The sequence below is a fragment of the Echinops telfairi genome, unplaced genomic scaffold, assembly GCF_000313985.2.
Source record: "Echinops telfairi isolate 266 unplaced genomic scaffold, ASM31398v2 ScPeMD7_6;HRSCAF=24_1, whole genome shotgun sequence".
In the NCBI taxonomy this organism is placed as follows: Eukaryota; Metazoa; Chordata; class Mammalia; order Afrosoricida; family Tenrecidae; genus Echinops; species Echinops telfairi.
In genome coordinates, this window is record NW_022103903.1 from 10,815,462 (window position 1) to 10,822,686 (window position 7,225).

The window sequence follows — 7,225 nt, forward strand, 5'->3', positions numbered from 1 at the left end:
CAGATGGATCTTGTCTGCAAGTGGAATGCACCAGAGAGATGCTTATCTGTGTTTAACTTACTATGCAAAGGTATTTAGCCGTGTGGAATATTACAAACTTTGGACAATTTTATGAATAACTGGATTCCAGAAGACTTACTTGACTCTTGCAAAACATGTACATAGACAGGGGGTTTTAAATCAGGAAAGATGTGTGTCGAGGTTCAATCCTCTCATCCACTAATCAATCTGGATGAGTAAATAAACCAAGCGTGTGGACTACGTGACGAAGAATACAGCACCAGGTGGGGTGAAGGCTCTGAAACAACCTTTCTTGCTGAAAGCTAAGAGGGATTGAAAAACTTGCTGATGAAGATCAACGACTAAAGCCTTCAACATGGATTACGCCTAAAGATAAAGCATGCAAAAATCATCACATATGGATAATAGACAACATCACAATAAATGGATAAATGATTGAAGTGATAGTAAAATATATTGATGTTACTTGAAGACTGAGGTGCACTTGACCAAAGTTGTGGTGTTTGTAATCACCTCATATGTATGCTAAGGCTGAACAATGAAAGAGGGAGACCAACAAGGATCTACATATAACCTCCTTCTTGGGGGACGCACAACAGAAAAGTGGGCGAAGGGAGACGTCGGATGGTGCACAATACGACAAAATGATAATAATTTATAAATTATCAAGGGTTCATGAGGGATTGGGGAGTGGGGAGGGAGGGGGAAAATGAGGAGCTGTTACCAAGAGCTCAAGTAGAAAGCAAATGTATTGAAAATGATGATGGCAACAAATGTACAAATGTGCTTGACACGATGAATGGATGGATGGATGGATTATGATGAGTTGTATGAGCCTCCAATAAAATGATTAAAAAAAAGAAAGAAAGCAAAAGGGAGACCCAAGAAGAATTAATGCTTTTAAACTATGATGTTGGTGAAGAATATTAAATATTCTCCAGGTACTAGAAGAATGAACATCTAGGTTGGAATAAGTACAAGCAGAATGCTCCTTAGGAGTGAAGGTGGTGCGACTTTGGACGTGTTATAAGGAGGGACTATTCCTTAGGGAAAGGAACCCTGGTGGCATAGTAGGTTATGCACTGGGCTCCTAACGAAAAGGTCAGCAGTTCTAATCCACTAGGAAGAGGTGGAAGATGAGACTGTGATCCTTTAAAGACTTACAATCTTGGAAACCTTAAACAGCAGTTCTCCTCTATCCTACAGGGTCACTCTGAGTCAGCAGAGCCTCGATGGCAGTGTGTGAGTGAATCCTTGGAGAAGTACCTCGTGCTTCTTTTTACTGAAGAAGAAGAAGAAGGCAATGATAAGGACTAACACAGTGTCTGTAACACATCGTCTGGACTCATCAGAATGACTGTGAAGTTGGCACAGGATCAAGAGGATGGCACGTTCTATTGTACATAGTCTCACTATGACTTGGAACTGACTTGATGGCATGTAACAATAACAAGAGCACAGGCATTAGCATAATTCCTTTCCATATCTATTGCCATGAGCATAAATATTCATATGTATATTCTATTTAGAGGTCGGAAATTAAATCTGCCAGTCTGAAATAATCTAGGAGAGAGAAATATTATCTACTAAATGCAGCCCCAAAACACTCTAAATTTTATGAATTAGAATGTGATCAAATGATAGAAATAATAATTAAATGAGTTATTTAATATTTGCTTTGAAAAACAACCCTACCAAATTAACAAACTCATTGGAGAAAAGAAGTTCTTTTATTATTTGTTGCTATATCGTCCAACGTACTATAGTGATGACAGAATGTTTTTCCATATATTGTATTTGTTCTAGATAGATCTTTATTCAACTGATGTCAGCCACTAATTATTTCCTGCCCATCAATAAATTATATACAATATTGTATATATCTTGCTCATGGCTTGTAAAAATTAAATTAAAATATACTTTGCTTTACCTTTGCTGGGAAAAGTTTTGATATAGGTCTTGACCTAGCAGCCTCTAATAAGCACTTTGGAAAGAATACTAAATATAATAGTGAGCGTTTAGATTATAACAATGTCACTGAAACTGGATTCCCTTGTGATTGTCATTGACTTCTGTGACATTGGTCAAGAAGTTTCATCTCTCTGGCTCCTGGTTTTCCATTTTATTGTTTAGAAAATGTTCTGCCTTACTGCAAGGTTTGCAACACAACTGAAAAGAGATGATGGTATACAAAAGCCCTTTAATAATAACTGTTTTCCCCTACCCAGTATTCTTTGAGGTTTAGATTCAATATACTATCCATTTTCATGAAAATATCTCAGTATTCTATAAAGAGAGGAAAAAAGATAACAATTAAGTGCTTACACCTCATGTCAAAAAACATCTATTCACCAGAAGAAAGGAGCATATCTCTTCAAATACAATGTGCTGAATGGCTCTTTTTAAAAGCTCTATTTAGAATGCCATCTGGTCCCAACATGCTTCATAAAACAAGGAGAGGATGATGAAGTTTGGCAGACGCATAATCTGTTCCCGGAGTGAAGGAATATTTGCCATAATACCCGCTAATGGACAGCAAAGCAATGAACAGCAAGTGGGACCCAGGCCATGAGGCGATGCCACCAAAATATAAATGGAGACATGATTGGTAGCATATCAAGAGCTAGACTTGTTTCTCATCATCTGCATTCAGACAACATCCCAAGTATCTACTAATCGTGTCTGGAATAATAGACTCAGAGAACAGCAGCAGTGCTGGAAGAGGGAGCAGATTGTTGGACAGAACCAGCGTGGTGAGAGCCAGAAGGGTAATGACAAAAATTCCTGGGATTGTCAGCGCTGCTGTGCTACCTGAGTTAACAAAGAGATGAGGCCAGATTTCCCCAGGGTACGTTTCGATATAAAAGGAGATTTTGCTTAGGAATAATTTTTTATAGATAGGTAACATTCATTATCCCGGGGAGTTACGATGGCTTATCCTCCTTTTAAGTGAATACATTCTATAGATGAAGCTATTTATCAATGAGTTTTGGGATTTGTCTCACTATTCAAAACCAGTAAAGTGAACAAAGGCTATACTATGACAGAATATCAGAATTAAAAAAATATGCTTCTCATATTCTTGTTACTTTATAGAATAAAACTAAATCCTTTCAGGATATTAGCTTGGATTTTTTAAATTCACCGTGAACATGTTTTGTCTTCCCATCCACGGCAATACCCTGGACTGTGTATACAACACTTGTTGAAGAGCTCATGCAAGTACAAGCATACACACACTCTCTCACACACACAATAACTCAAAACAACTTAGAATTAATCTTACAATTTTGAAAGATAGGGACTGAAAATATTTGGATTTGAAAGTTTGAAGTCAATGGTCTTGAAAAATTCAACCAATGTCTACTCTTTTCCCTTCAAATGTACCCACAGCTTTCTGTACTAATGTCATTAAAACTCCTCAGGCAACTATCATCATAAGACTTTAAACTTTAAAATCCAAATATTTTGGTCCCTATTTTATAATGATCTCATGGTTACCTTTTAAATATTGATTTCTTTTATTGCTGGAAAATAACTCAAGACTTTCCTAATTCTTCACCCCCTCTTATTAATATTTTCTTGGATGCCTCTGTAAACTCTTTTTTCAACTTTGCTTTAAATAATACTCAGATCCTAATTTTGCTTTATTGAGTTTTGCTTATTTTGTTTCATTCTGTTTATAAATTTAGCCATTGCTTTGAACTGATTCTTATTTATTGTCATGGATTCAACCAAGACTATTTACTGGTAAGGACTACTGGTACCACTGTAAAAACTGGACCACTAACTACCAAGTTGGTGGTTCAAACCCAAGTCCCATTCTATGGGACAAAGGTGAGGCAATTTGCCCCTGTAAAAATATATAGGTCATTATGAGTCAGAGTGGACTTGATGATAATGGTTATTTGTTTTTGTCTATTTATTGGCATTTCCCATGTTTACATATCTAATGCTAATCTGCATCTTGAGGTCATATTATTTTACAAAACTGCTCCACGGATGTTTCCATACACTTCCAACTCACCACATTAACCACCATCATCTCCTTTAGAATCCCACATCCGAATCTAATATCAGATATTGTCATATCATCTACATAACTACACATAACATATACATCATACTAGGTGCCAGTTTCTTTTGTGCACCAGTCAGTTCCTGAGGAACCACAATATTACTGCCAAAACATTTTATAAATCCAGTGTATCTCCTCTATCCAAATTAATAAGAGCTTGATTCTGGTCTCAATATTATCTACCATAGATGGATTTTAAAACTCAATATACCCCAGCTATATAATTTGCCCCTCAAATATACCCCTGCATAATTTCCATGTAAAAGCACATGTAACTGTGTTGCTACTTGCTTAAAGTTGACTGGTCAAAATCAAGGTGTTTAGAATTGCATTTACATTCCTTATAATTCTCCATAACATAACTTCTGTTGCATCACTGGCCTGATTTATTAACACTCCCCATTTTATAATTTCTATTTTCCTAATACCAAATTGCTTTAACTAAGCAGCCTATCTTTTGACAAGTCTATTATATCTACATTGCCCAGTTATGTCCTAGTTCGTTTTTTTTACCCATTTTCTGAATGTTTCCGTAGTCAACATAGGTGCTAGCTATTATATTTCTTTATAAGAGCCTCAAAAGGCATAAGCTATAGCAATAGGGAGAACAGATTCTACTTCTTTTACGTACTTTGCAATACAAGTGTACCTTTTCTTAATGCCTACCTAATTCCAATAGGTATTAACAGCGCTCCCGATAATAAATTAGCAACTAAATTTCCTTCTTTATAGGCTTCTTTTTTAGAACTGATAATTTCAATGATATCCTATTCATTGCTAATCAGGGCACTCAAAACTATTGCTATATCAATATATTGCTATATCAACTAGTGAACAATATATCTGAATGTTTATAGAAAATAGTGTATGCCTGAAGATTATATAACTAATTCTTTATGACAATAATATTTTACTTAAAGCATATTGACAAATAAATTAATTGAAGTAACTGATATTTTTTCCTGAGATATAAGAAATTTCATCTGCCACAAAGTTTAAAGTTAACCCAGATTGAGCAATAAGATATTTCAGGGTATATTAACTATGAAGAGAAAGAAAAATATTTTGTTAGAAAAAAATGCTTTATTTAAGGAGTAATAGAACCAGGTTCTTGCTTCTCTACTTAGCGTGGTCACAGCCCCCAGCCTACTCAAGATAATGGTGAGCTTTGAGGTGTTATTCATTGGTCCAAAGCTCTATGAGGGGAAAACAAAAGCAGTCTAGGAGCTGGTGAATAATCCCGGGAAAGTCGCCTGCAGTCCAAGGACCGGATGACACAGCAGAACTGCAGCTGGAAGGAACACCTGGAAGGCAAGGCTGTGATTTCAAATAAAATTAGTAGTTATAATGTTCAGTTGTTACGGGAATCAGATAGCAAAAGTGCTTTCACCAAAACCACGGGGGCTTGGAGTAGAAAGCTTTCATTGCCCCCCAGTGTGAAATAATTCCCATGGAGTGCATGTGTAGAAGAATAGAAACTGTTTTCTCAAAAAGAATCCTGGAGTCAAGGAAGGCTACCTGTTTTGCCCACCCACAGTGGAGGTGTTTTCAAGGATGATGCCAACAATGACCCACAGTGGTCTGAGGACCAGCTAACAGCTGCCAAATTTTGCTTTGCTGGACTTGAGATAAGTCAAACTAAAGTGGACATCATGAATCATGCCCACAGGCCATTTTTGAAATACTGGAAAAATCTTGATTGCCTACTGTATGTACATTGGTTGATATGGAGATTGGGTTTGGTGTTGATGTAACCACCAAAGAAATTGTTCTTGCTGATATTATTGAAATTGATTTCTGGAGGCTCTGGTTATTAGGGGATCGAAGTCAACAGGAGGTCAAATAGTCATATCATGACCTCAAAGAGTAACTCCCGAAGGACTGCATAGTCAAGAAAAATTTTGAGTGGGTTTCAGAAAGAGTAGAGCTGCTTCTGAAATCACAAAGTTAGTGCAGGGTTGTAGTATTGATGCAGTCAGCTTCTGATCTCCATCACGGTGAGAAAATCAAGACTTGTGGAAAAAAATGTTGGCATCCCGTGTGAACTTCGAATAAAGGGCCACATGAAATTTTGAGGGTTAAAGCTGGGTATGAATGGGGATGTCATTCCTACTGTCTTTGGCAGTAGCATGCAGGAGCAGGCAGGATCAGTGGTTTGCGATCAATGCTGTCTGGTAGCACTGTGTCTCTAGTTATCAGCTGTCCTCCCCTCACACCTGACTAGAGGGCTCAGGATGTCTGGTCTTCTTTGGGTTATTCAGTGGTTGTGGCTGTTTGACTCTACTTTCTGCAGAATGATGAGTTCAGTTTACTACTCAGGTCTTTGGCTTGAACAATCATTTGCTATGGACCAAATTGTGAGAAACATCTTAAACATGTGGATTTTCTTAAAGTAGCCTGGCAAGAAAATCAGAGAATGCAATTTATGAGCACTTCATAGTGTTTATTATGAGAAAAACTACAAACTCCTAATTTAGATTCAGGAAAAAAAAATCTTGTAAGATGTAAAAATTCTAGAGAAAATAAAATGTATTGAGCAAAAAAAGAGTAATCAAAAGAATACCAGCTGACATTTTTCTCATGAAAATTTAAGAATAATATTTAGAAACATTCCATACAAGTCCCTATTAGATATCATATTCAGACAGTATTAGCTCAGATACCACAAGCCTGTTTTCAGATTTTATTATATGAAAGCGAACAGATGGAGCTTCTACTTTGTCCTAACAGATTTTATGAATTTCACAAGAAGCAGCCAGAAAAGATAGACTGGAAAAATGCCTTTTTAAACACCCACTCAGTGGAAGTTGTAAAATGCCAGAGAAAAGAAAAAAAAAGTTTAAAAATTTCATTTACTTAAGCCCCATTTTCCAAACCACAGAACTGCATAGTTTCTCTTCCCTTTGACTTTCATCATTCCAGTTTAGAATGCAACTGGGCAGGCCAGGGACTGCCCAACATTCCAAACTGATCTTTGCATGTAAACTTCTGCTTGTTTTTACTCCAATATCGAATTGCTAATGCTCCAAAGGAGAAGAGCACATTTTCTTTTTTTTTCACTTGATGTAAGTGATGGTTTGTTTCATGGTTTCAATTTTTATCTTAATTTTCTTTAAATGATTTGTA

General features: G+C 36.6%; 1 pseudogene; it reads left to right on the forward strand.

Moving 5' to 3' along the window:
* Nucleotides 1–5,254: 5,254 nt before the first annotated feature.
* Nucleotides 5,255–6,528, forward strand: LOC101660466 (annotated as a pseudogene).
* Nucleotides 6,529–7,225: the final 697 nt, after the last annotated feature.